This window comes from Parasteatoda tepidariorum, chromosome 11 (assembly GCF_982258835.1).
Source record: "Parasteatoda tepidariorum strain Cologne lab strain chromosome 11, Ptep-v5.0, whole genome shotgun sequence".
Lineage (NCBI taxonomy): Eukaryota > Metazoa > Arthropoda > Arachnida > Araneae > Theridiidae > Parasteatoda > Parasteatoda tepidariorum.
Window position 1 is genome coordinate 22281472 of NC_141765.1, and position 13767 is coordinate 22295238.

Here is a 13767-nt window from a genome sequence, read left to right on the forward strand (position 1 = left end):
CGGATAGTAAATTGCAAAATTTGTAAGAATAGTAGTTTAACTTTCCCTAACTTTTCTGTTTATTCTGAAATACGCTAACTAGCAAGAGACCAAAGACGAATTGTAATAGTTCCCTAATTACCAAAGTCTGTTTATAATTAAATTGCATCTATCTTAATTTTCTCAACAGTTTTTAATTATTTTTTGAAGCACTATTTGTGCTTAAATCAATATCTTTTAAATGGTACTTCAAATGTAATATGCTAGATCAATGTCTTGGGTGTAGAAAACATCAATTTCGAACCATTTGTTAGAGCGATTTTTTCCGATCAGCCCTGATGCTTAACAGATAAGGATTTAGTTTTACCTTGCCAAGGCATTTATAGTTACAATTACGCATTTGTTTTAACAGCTTTAAAGGTTTTTGGTTGTTAGCTTATAGCTTGTATGGAAATGAATCAGTCGAAAAACAAAGTTATCAAGAATTTACAAGAAATACAGAGCCTGTCAAATTTAACATTTTTGTATTATCTCAAATTTTTCCAGTACTGCTAAACTACCAACTTTTTGGCAAAATTATCAAATTTTTCCCCATTTACCACCAATTAGAATGATAATAAAATCTTATTTTACTGTTAATTTTACCAAAATGTATTACCAAAGTGCTTGGTAAAAATTATATTACATTTTGATGTTCTCACTGCAATAATTAAACAATTTTCTGATTACTTCGCTCTAAAAAATGGATATTCCAATACCACGAAACTTTCTTCGTTTTTGACGAAACTGTTTCCTAATAAATTTTGTCAATGTGACGAAATTAACGACTCTCGCCACTTCTTCGAGGAAATGATTTTCGTCAAAATCAGAGAAATATTTCATTATTATATATTTTTTTTAAAAAAAGGAGGAAATCTCGTAGTGTATAATATTTCAACTTTTCTAACAATCACTTTAATTGGAGACCATATAGGTGGCACAACACATTAATGACAGATAAAACAGAGAGTTAAATTACACCCTTTCCCGAAGGAGGATTCGAACCTCGGATCTTCCTACCAATAGGCCAACTTCTTGTCAGCCATGCAGGTCAGACATCTTAATTCGTCTATTTATTTTCGATTAACTAGTCTTTATTCTAGTTTCGTCATTCTAGCTAACAATCTCCTTCAATGCATTATAATGAGGTTTTAAATAGAGGAAACATTTTCGTCATATATTTGAGAGTTTGCGTTTCGTCACATATCATGTGATTTCATGACGAAAAGTTTCTTAAAATTAACGTAATACTGTTCAGGGATTGCTGAATCGTTAAAACGGAGAGTTTTATTTCTGAGGGTGTAAATCAAATAAGTACTTAACGTACTGAAAACAATTATCATTCATCTATTCAGAGAGAGATACGGATCTAGAGCAGCCTAGATCCGTATTTTTCCAACTGAAAGTTCTTGTAATTTGGAATACTTGCGAATAAATACGAGAGACACACAGTTAGGGAGAAATTTAACTTCAAAACCTATTATCTAATGGCATATTTCAACTGTTCTGACTTCTAAGAAGACAACAACCACAGAAAAACGATAAATGACCAAACAATTTTATGAAATCCGATCTTTGACAGTTTTCGCTGGAAAAGTAAAAAATATGTTTCGTTTAAAGTAATTGGAGATGTTGAGCTTCTGATCGGAAAGAAAGAGAGTTCGAAAGCGTAAACAGCACAAGCATTAACCGAGTTGGGGAAAAAAATCATCAAATTTTTACCAACTGCAAAATCACATTATATAGCATTCTTTTGTTTCTTTCGTTTTCTGATAAATTTTAGATTTATATTACTTTGATTAGGAGAACTTAAATTATACACTAAAGCTAACTAGTTTCGGAGCACTGTGTACTTATATCAAATCTGACTACACAATTAAAAATGCATGCTGTAAAAATTAATTATAAATGCTTTCCCTGAAATCCACATTTTTTTATACAAATATTTTCAAAAAAAGAGTTAATTAAAAATTCATGAAAAAAATCGAAAATTATATAGGAAGGAAATAAACGACATTTCTTATCCCTTTGACTCATAATTTTTATGGAACATATTTTTCATACTTTTTTCTTTAGTTTGTATTAATTCAGATCAAAATAAGAGAAAAATGAATTTAAAATATTATATTTAGCATTTTAATAATTTATGCTTAGGAAAGACAGCATAAAGTACCGCTGTCTTTTTACGCGCTAAAAGTTAGGTATGTGTAAAGAATTTTTTTTTTTGATTTTGCATTTTAGCACAAATATAAATCTGATAATCTAGCAGATTCTTTAGAAACTATTAGACTATTTTATAATTAAAAAAATATCAAAATATATTTTTGTTTGTAATTGGAGCGTCAGAAAAAGATAAAAAGATACACAAAAGGGTAAAGGTGACTGATCTGCCTCAAAGGATTAAATAATCAACAAAATTTCTTCCAATATCATTATCCAATAATAAAATTTTTTCATATGTATACAAAATATAACCGTAAACAGCAAACGGCACTTCAGGCATCTGCCTTGTAATTTAATTTTGGTAAATTTTTAAATAATTTAACTGAAAAAACAATTAACTTCATATCTGAAGGCTAATGTTAATTCTTAAGTCAAAAATTTTTTTCGTAAATGAAGATGACCTTGTAAGCTTTATATGCCACCTTGTTTGCTAATTCTGAAAGATAATGCTTAATGCTTTCAAAAACAGTGCTATTTAATGTAAAATTTATATTGATTATGATAACCCGAAGAATTTTAAAAGCTAGATAACATTTTAAATAACCACAGTTTAAATAACATACATTTGACATTAATGAGCGTACCTTAAATCCCCATAAACAATTTTACTTAAATGGGGATTTATTTCATTTATTAAAACAATATTTTTTAATTCTTTTTAAAACCAATCAAGAGTGAATAATTTTGAAACATATTTTTTCAGAAATTCTATTCTACAACAAGTTAAAAAAATACTGCTTTTTAATTAAATATTTTATCGTGAAAATCTAACCACTTGTTCTTATTATTATTTCGATTATTTTTTATTTTATTACTTTTATTTTTATTAATTTTAATTTTATTATTTTAATTTTTATTATTTTTATTACTTTTATTTTTAAAATTTTTAATTTTATTATTTTCATTTTTATCATTCTTGTTTTTATTACTTTTATTTTTATTATTTTTAATTTTATTATTTTTATTTTTATTATTATTTTTATTTTTTATAAATGGTTTTTATTTTTATTGTTATTATCATTTTTATTATTGTATTTTTATTGTTATTGTTACTTTTAATTTAGCGTAACAAACATCAAAACTTTGCAGTTTTTTAATAGTTTAAAATATGTCTGGAAGACATTAATGATTAAAAAATACATTTTGTTACCTTTTATGTCTCTGAGATATTTTCGAGAAAATCACTTTGAGAAGACATTACATATAAAAAAATATCCCTTATTATATTAAAAAAAAGATTATTTTTGAATGATAAGGAAAACATGTCGTCAATAGTTGGTTTTTTGAATGATAAGAAAAAAAAAATTTAAATCACACGTTCTGTAATGATCAAAAAAAATATCTTCAATATATTTTCTGATTATTTTCAATATATATCTTTCATATTAATTCGTTTTCTATCACAATACTCACATATTGAGATTTTCTAATGATAAAAATAGCCTTAATAGTGCTACTTTTTTCAAACAAATATCCTGAATTTAGCATTTTTAATCCTACCTTTACTTCAATTAAAACGTAAGGAAAAACAACGATTTCTTTAAAAAAAATTTTTAAATGCAATCAAAAATAATATAATTTTTGCCTTACATAGTCGAACTAACTATCTAGCCAAAACTCGATTCTTTTCACCCAAGGAAAAATTAAAAGCAAAGTTATTATTGTTATTATATTAAAAAGTACCGTTTTAAAACGTGATTATTTTGCTTAACAATCATAATTGTAATAAAAATAAGACATTTTAAAAGAGAAAAGCCATAAAAATTTCTGCTAGTGATAAAATTAAGATATCATTAGTGAATATAAATATATTTTTATTTCAAACATCAACGCAGCTTTTAGTTAGTTTGCCACTTAGGGAAAGTCTTAAGGTGATATATCAAAATAATAAGAAAAATGTTGAGCAATAAAATAATTCCCATTCGCCGTATTTATTTAAATTCGGTTGATCGTCAATATTTAAAGATTGGTCTTCATTCAATTTCGTTTAAAAATTTCCCCCGGCAACTTCTATTATCCCATGTAAAAATATATTCACATTTTTATGGAGGAAAGCAAGTAATTAAGGGAAGACCTAGAGAAGCACTCAATCATTTATTCAGTCTTTTATTTCCCCTCGCTCCTTTTCTAGAAGTTTGTAAATGTTTGATGCAATTTATTAAATACGCAATTCGGTCAAGACGCGAGACAAGATAGATTAAGAAGAAAATAAAACGAAAAGGCTATTTATACTATTGGAAGTCAAATCAAAACTTTTACTCTTTTCCCAATCTTTCGACTCCGAGAAAATGCACAATTAATCTCTATTTTCTATCTTTTTCTATCTTACCACTTGAAATCGCAACTCACCATGGGGGGATGAGTTCTTCCCAGCATATTTAAACGTGCACAACATACATTCGAAATTAAACTCATCCACAGAGTTGGAAGTTTTATAGGAGGATTGCTATTCGAAGCCTACGGAGATTTGATTCTATGCTCCCGTCTCACCGAGCGTATTGTTCTGATTTAAGAATGAAGAAAGATTAATAATGGTCGTGTCATAGACCTAACTTTTGCCTTTCGTATAGGGATAAGATTAGCTTTCGTCGAAATTTCTCTTAATATTAAATGATTTCTCTTGGCAATTTCCAAATCTCTCGCATAAATGCGCTTGTTTTCAGAAGATGAAATAGAAATTTGTTTTACGTTGATCAGTTGAAATGAGTTGGCTGCTTTTATTAAAGAACTGCCCCTTGGGGGGAAGGTCCATCAAAAAACTGTTTCTCGCTAGTGATTAAACGTGAACAATCGCCCTATTTTCGAGACAGAATATTCCATTCTGATCATCGTAGAGAAATCTCCAAGGCACGTATTAAAAATTGCGTTTGTTTCAACTCGGAATTAACTCTCTGGAAAGATTTTAAAAAAGTATTTTTGTTTTTAACTTTTCTTCAATTTATGAATCGTATTTTTTATTTGGATTGAACATCTTTTCATATTGAAGAATTTTGGAGTCATTTCTGCGCAAGAATGGATCTCCACTGCGAGTTTTTTTAAGCAAAGACAAATTATCTAAGACAATTTATTGGATGACTTGTCAGTCAAAAATAATAACTTATTTTGTTTAAATTCTCGAGTGGTATAAAAGGAAAGAAATTTCAAAATTAATTTTAGGAATTGTGAAGAGATTGCAAAGGTAAAAAAAAAGCTAAAATGTTAGCTTAAATGCGGGTTCAATGAAAAGAAAGATTAATACAATCATATTTTTAAAATCAGATAATGTTTATCTTATACAAATTGCATTCTACTGGAATATTTTCAAATATTAAAATGCACTTTAGTTAAGATTGCACAGAGCTTATGATTTCTTTATTTTTGCAGTATTATTGTAATTTTTTTATTTTAAGGATATAAAGAACTGAATTGTGCTAACGCTTACTTTAAATTTATATTTCTTCTTTAAATATTTGTTTACTGTTATTCTATTTACAATGACTCTTAAAATTAATTTAGTAAAGAAAAAGTAGATTTGAATTAAAATAAAGAAACAGAGGATAAAAGTATTGATTTCAAACAGAGGAATTTCAAAGTTTTTGTTGTTTTTGCTTTTAGAACTATTTTTAAATTTATGTTTTAATTATTTTGTTATTAACTTTTTTTATTTTTTAACTACACTGGTGTGCAAAACTTAAGCAACAAGTGGTTTGTCGGCCACAGCTCCCCAACAAAGTATAAGATAGCCATGAAATTGCAGTATAATATGCACGTAATTCAGTAGAAAGAGTATTTGTATGCAAATTTTAGAAATAAAACGTCGTAGGTGATGTAAGTGCACGTAAGCCTTGTGGGTCGGCGCTAGCAGGTCAAAGCTGTGATAAAAGGATGAAGAGCACCGTAGTTAAAGACATTCGCTGCAAGTGCAAATGATTTGTTTTGTGAAACATGTCTTCAAGAAATCATTTAGACGACTTTACTCGAGGAAGAATGATTGGGAAGCTTGAGGAGAAGCGTAGTGTGACCAGTGTCGCCGAAGAGTTCGGGATCAACAAAAGTGTTGTTTCTCGTGCTTGGAATGCCTTTGAAACTACTGGTACAGCTGTTCGGAAGGTTGGTGGTGGCCGTCCAAGGAAAACAACACCAAGAGATGACCGTTACGTTGTCCTCCAGGCGAAAAGAAACCGTTTTCATTCAGCGAGCGCCATATCTCAGCAACTGTGCACAGCCGCAGGACGACAAGTATCAAGATTTACAGTGGCCAGACGCCTCCACAAAGGTGGCTCACTTGCTAGACGTCCTGAACGCTGCATACCTTTAAAAGTTAGCCATCGGCGGCACCGTTTAGAGTGGTGCAGAGAACACGAAACCTGGACACCTCATCAATGGAGTCGCGTCCTCTTCCCAGATGAGAGTCGTTTTAGCGCTACAAGGGATTCTCAACGTCAGTTGGTCTGGAGAGTGGTTGGAGCTCGATTTCATCCCAATAGCATCGCGGAAAGAGATCGTTACGGTGGTCCTGGAGTTGTCGTCTGGGGTGGCATTATGTTGAACGGGCGGACTGAGCTTCAGATCTTCGACCGAGGTTCTGTAACTGGAGACCGCTTATGCAATGAGGTAATCCTACCCCATGTGCGTCTGTTCCGAGGGGCCATTGGACCAGACTTCATTTTTATGGATGACAATGCCCGGCCACACCGTACTGCTAATGTTCAAGAGCTACTGGAAAGTGAAGATATCACACGAATGGATTGGCCAACTTACTCTCCAGATCTAAATCCCATAGAGCATGTGTGGGATGCATTAGGGAGACGTCTTGCGACGCGACAATATCCTCCTGGTAACACCCATCAGCTGAAAGATGCGTTAAAGGAGGAATGGTGACGTTTACCCCAAGAACTCCTGGATAATCTGGTGCTAAGCATGGAGAGACGATGCCAAGCAACAATTACAGTAAGGGGAGGGCATATCCCATACTAGGGAACTATTACTTGCCCATACTATACCAGTTGTACTTACACTTCTTCAGGCAATCATGTGTAACGCCACTATATGTCAAATAAAGCCTTTTTTTGTTCCATACCCTACTTTAAGCTTTATATTCATTTCTGCGCGATTATTCTTTTACCATCGTTTAAGTACAAAATAATGTACATCATATTGAAATTTCATGTCAATCGGATGATTTCTTGTAGAGTTATGGCAAAAAGCGCACTTGTTGCTTAAGTTTTGCACACCAGTGTATATTTATGTTAAAAATATTAATGAGAAAAATACTTGCCACTACAGGAACAAAAGGAATTGTATGGAAGTTTCTGATTTTTAGCAAGGCTTTATCTTTTTCGAATTTAAATTTCATCATAGTGAAAAATCTCATTTAAAGGTACAAAAAAAAAAGAAAAACAACTGGAAGAACCTCGAAAAAAAATTCAATGTCTGAAAAAAAAATTCTTTTTATCTTTGCATTATTAGTTAACATCTGAACTAAACAAAAGCTAAAACCAATAATGGGATAGCCTTTGTCTAAAAAATAAGATGATCTAACTGAAAAGAAAAATTTAATTTATTTGAAAACAATTAACTGTATTCCTTTTTTAATTAAAAATAACGAAATAGTCGAAATGATATAACCAACAAAAAAGGGTACTGAGTTAAATTTTTGTGGGCATACGAATTTACAATTTTTTAAAACTCTTGCTATGTTTTGGTGATTTGTGTTTAGATGAATCACGAATTTATCACATCACATGATATATTGTGACTTCTCCTCAGGAACCAATTCACATATCTTTAAAGGTCTCATCAAAAATCTGAAACAACTGTTTAACCGTATATTGGAAAAATAAGACCAAGAATGTGATTTGTTTCCGATAAAAAAACGAAATAATAGAAATGATATAACCAACAAAAAATGGTTCTTTGATAAATTTTTTGTGGGCATTCGAAACTAAAATTTTTTAAATCTCTTGCTATAGGTTTGGTGTTTTGTGTTTATGTAAGTCATGAATTTATCTCATCACATGAAATATTGGACATCTCCTCAAGAACCAATTCATATATTTTTCAAAGTCTTATCACTATCAACAGTAAGAAAAAACTGAAACAGCTGCTTAACTCTATATTGAAAACATAAAACCAAGAATGTGTGATTTGTTTCCGATAACCTTGAAGTGAGATTGTCAATTCGTTTCTGTTGCCACAAATCATTGCGCGAGAAGGAATTTGTGAAAGAAAAAAGGAAAAGACAAATGATTCTCTCTAAAATGGAGATCGAGAGTAGGTGGACGTGAGATTGGGGTACCAAGATTTCAGACTCCCAAGTCCCTAATATTTGCCTTCCAATCCATCACAGCCTACATCTTTCCATTGTAGACCCCAAACCACAAGCAATCCATTCCAGGATGGTCTTTCCTTCTTTTTTTCCCATTTTTTTGTTTCCGATTCCTGGTAGAAGGAAGGTTACTGTTTGATTATCGGGCCCACAATCCATCTTTGAGTGACAAATGAAGAAGCCGGTCGAAACGATCCTAGGGTAGATCGTCGATCAACGCCAGCTTGCTCTACTTGACGAATGGACCAAGAAGTAGCCCTCCTTCTATCTAGAAGAAAACCATACAAAGCCTTTCACTGCAACCAATCCCCAGAGTTTTCCTTCGAAATTCGGAGATTTGACCATTCATGAAGTCTTACTGGTTCTTCCAAATTTTCGAATAATGTTCTACATGATAGATAACGTTTCTAGAAATTAATGGAAAAATCTTTCGTTTAAAATATATTTAAAAATATAGGGTATTTTGTGAGCACCAATCATTATATATATTTTAGGAATCCTCGATAAGACTAAGTAATTAGAATTTATATATTACGTTCCAAATCAGCATTTATGTCAGAAAATATGGTTATCGAAATCTTACCAATCATTACGGAATCGACCGGTTAAGTGTTGCACCCTCTTTTGAGAATGAACTAAACCCTTTACCAACAAAGCGCATTTGGTCAAGTTAACAGACAGCGAGATTTGCAAGTGGTTGCACTTTTGCACAAGATTACAAAAATGGACAGGGGTCGTTATTAAAATAGAGTGGTATTTTGAAATTTTTTCATAAAAAACTCAATATTTCAATTACTACTTATGAAAATTTCACCCACAGTGAGAATGTTCATTGCCCTTTAAACTTAAAGCAGTATTCGACTTTTTGATAAGGGTTGGGACATGAAATTAAAAAAATAAAAAATAAATAAATTATCAACTCATGTTCCCCTTTCTTACTAATTTTTAAATAATACCAAACTAATGTTCAAAATTAAATATTTCAATTACTACTTAAATGAAAATTTCAGCTGCAATTGGAATGTTTCTTGCCCATAAAATTTAAAGCATGCAGTGCACTTTTTAATTTGGTACATAAAATAAAAATAATGAAACATTAACTTATATTTTTCCTGTGTTATCAACGTTCTAAAGTATTTCAATAAAAAGTATGTTACCTAAAAAAGTAAACAACTCATACTGCAGTCAAATTTACACTTGTAAATCGCTAAATTTGCTTTTTGTTAAATTATATAGTGAAATAAAACTTAATAAATGGTTGGAGCAGAAAAAGGTAACAAAGGGAAAGACAGACGGTTGAGCTAATTTTTAACTGTTCGTTGATAACAATTTATTGAATTTTAGTCATACAAATATTAATAACTAATTATATTTTTTTAATAAACTTAATATACAATGAAATACGAAAAGAAACAGAGGAAAAAAAAGAAACTGCAATTCAATTTACTTTTAAAGAAAAAGTATCAAAAATATCAACTGAAGGAAAATATATATATGTAAGCAAAAAAACGTAATTTGATCTTATAAAGAAATCAAATGAATATTAGAAAGATTAATTTGAAACAGTTATGCTAGAAACAGAGGAGAAAGTGAATAGAACATTACTACCTTGACAAAGTTTTATTCTCTTAGAGCATAGCAAGTATGATGACAATTTTTAAATTGGCTTCCTTATCTAAAATTAGACCATCCAGAGAGCCATGGGAGTTATCTTTGCAAACTCAACAGTAAATATTTAATATAATTATTATGGTAACAGAGCGAAAAAAATCCTGGGGAAAAATTAAAGCTTTTAATTTTTAATCAGAAGTAATTTTGAAACGGTAAGCTGTGTATAACACATAGCACAATTTTTACAACTAAATAAATTAAAATTATTTTAAATTAACAGTTAGTTTTAATTACAGTAAAATACGAGTCAAAGAAGACTGATACATAGCAAATTAACTGTATCAGACGTATTTAAAAGTTATTACACAGAGATCATTTTTAAAACATTAATTTCTACGTATATACATTTACTGAAAACATATAGTAAATTAATTTAAATTCTTAAAAATGTTATTTGGAACTTTATTTTACGCAGTAGAGCACCGAAGTCAAGCATCACTAGCTGCTGTCAGTAAGAGGGTGGGTGGCCACTTTAATCAGCCAACCTGCGTAAGGACCGAGGGTGCGCGGATTCGGTCCTTGTTGAACTGTTCTACCGTAAAGTGCTCGACTTCGTGCGCCGCTCGTTGGGCTAAAAAAGCAGGGGAGCCATCCCCTCTTCAGAGGAAAATTGCGATAGCATGTCTTCAAATCATCCTCAGTGATGTTTTCCAGACCGTCGCCAATAGCCAATTGAGCAGCTCTAGTGCGACTCAAATAAAGTACCTACCCGTACCTTATTTCATTAACTGAAATTACTGAAAGTCATGATACATTAAAAGTGCAAGTTGTTTTTAAAATGACCCATATACTCCGTTTGTAATACTGCATTGGTTAATAAAGAAAATAAAAATGAAGTAGAAAAAAAAAGTACTGCTACTTTCAGTTGGTTGGAAAAATTGGAAAAAATAAATTGGAATCGATGAAATTAAAATAAATTAAAATAAATAATTTTCTCTAATAAATTTAATTTTCAAAATTTTAGAGTCAATTCTGAACTTCAAAACATCTAGCTTCAGCTTGTGGATTCATTTCATATTTTAATTCCTGAATATCCCTATTAATTATTTATTTGTGATCCTTATTATGCAAAGTATAATAACGCTAGTTTGAGCAAAAATGTTGAAACTACAGCACTAAAGTTGAGTTTAACTAAAAATCTGAAATACCAATCCTGAAATCAGAACCTAAATCGCAATGAAAAAAACTTAGAAAAATTAAGTAAATTTCATACAGGATGTTAATTGAAAATTTTCGCTCAGAAAATAGATGGATCCTTCATTTTTTATCCCTTTTCTAAAAAAAAGTAAATAAAAAAAATTCCAATTTAAAAGAAATAGTTTTGATTGAAAACACAGGCATTAAATTAAAAATTTTATTTTTTTATTATTGATTCTTCAGAAATACAGCATAGGGCTATGTATAGACTAGTATACCGGGTAAATGGCTCCGTTGTTTTGTCGGCACGTATACACTCTTTGGTTGAATTTTTCATTGATCTTTTTCCATAAATGTGATTGAATTTGATTGCTGCAACGCTCTATTATTTCCTGCTCAGGACATGCGTGGTTATAGCATATTCGTTTGAGCTTTTCTTAAGAAAAAACAACAACTTTTGTCTCTTATCTCTTTGCAATAATCAAGCGGCAAAACTATTTCTCATTAATCACTTTAGCTTTTTTTCTGGTGGAAAACAACAAAAATTGCTTCAATTATTGGTAAATAATGTACAAACACCTTACAAATGAACAACAACTACCGATCGTATCTTGCGATAATCTCGAAAAAAATGAATTATTATAAATTAATGAAATAGGTAATTAATACTTAGCAGAAAAAAGAAATGAGCAATTAATTTTCATTCACTAGGGAAAGAAGTTGACAATAAAACAAGCCAAATAAATATAACGTTAACATTACGTAATATAATGTTAATGTTTGTTTATAAACAACAAGCTGGCTCTGAGGTTATAAATCAGGAAATTGTGTATCAGCGGTCTTCTTCCTGGGTTGACAGTATTCCATTATGTCCAGCCTATCTAGTAGAGTTTGATAAGTTGCATTTGTTTCATCTGTTTTTGTTTATCTAAAATATAACTTTATTGTCATCGGACACAAAATCTACAGAAAAAAACTTTGAAGCTTACAGAATTACTATGGGTAAGTTATTTTAGCCATATTTGATCCAAGAAATGTGAAATTTTATAAATCATTTTTACACATATTTTTAAAACTCATTTGACCAAGTGACTCGATTAAGTTTTTCTTATCCTATGTCTACTTTTAGCAATCAAAGTTTTTTTTTACCAATCGATATATTTGCTGTCAACCACAGCCGCAGTAAAGTCAAGAACTAAATTAATCTTATAGCCTTATTTCTTAAACTAAAAAACTGTTAATTTTTTCCCAAACTTTTCTCAAGAATTAATTTAAAGAATTTAGAAGTTGGAGGACTAAATAAAAAGTATATAAACTGTTATTTATTGTTCATTAAGTATACAACATAGAGATATGCATAAAATAGCTTATCGCCTTAATGACTTCCGAAATTTCACGGGATAATACGAACTCTTTGTCAAAACTTCCAACTTTTTTTCATAAATGTAGCAGAATTTCAATGATACCCACTCAATCACTTCATTCAATCATGATATTCTAGAAATTGTATTCCATTGTTGATAGGAATTTCACGCCATAATCTTTCACATTATGTTATACGCTAACACACTTTGTTATAAATACTAATCATGTAACGAAAATTATTTCGAAAAACATAGATGTATACACTTAATTGAACAAGTTAAAGTTTAAGTGTATTGATTTTTTCATGGTTGTGGGTTGTAAAATCTTGAAAATTTATGGATTTGCGAAATTGCTTAGAGAAAATAATGCCGTTATCTTCAAAGCAGTTATAAAAAAAATTTTATTGCTTAGATTCATGAGATTTTGAATTCTTGTTTCATGATTAGTTTTTTTTCACAATTTTTAAATTCAAATGTCTGAGCCGAGGCAGCTCGAGGGATAGAACGTTCACCGTCCAATAATGTAACCCGAGTTCGAATCCCAGCGATGGCTAGTGGATACGAATTCCTCACCCGACTCGCACCAACCACAGTGCTGGCGTAAAAATATCCTCTGTGGTAGACGCATCATGAGTTAGAGTCCCCTTGGCGTCAGACTTACCGTGGGAGTTTTTCGTGGTTTCAATCTCCATGTAATGCAAATGCAGGTAAGATTAAAAAGTGCTCCACGGAGGCAAATTTCTCCTAATATTTGATCCAGGAGTTCCCTTGTCTTCTGGATTGGGCTCAAAATTACAAGGCTACGGAGTTGAACATTAGTAGTCGTAAACCCAAAATCGGGTCGGCTGTTCAACAACGCTTATAAAATGGATATGTCTCACAAGTTGGAAGGGATGATAATGTAAGATTTCGTATGGTTAAGGTACTGGACCGCTAATGTGAAATAGTGGGGTTCGCTCCCTGGTGGCTGCTTGAATCCAACCCAGATTCAGATCGATAGGCTCCAGTTTGTCTGAAAAGTAAAGGCAGTCGGTGTACAACGCTGAC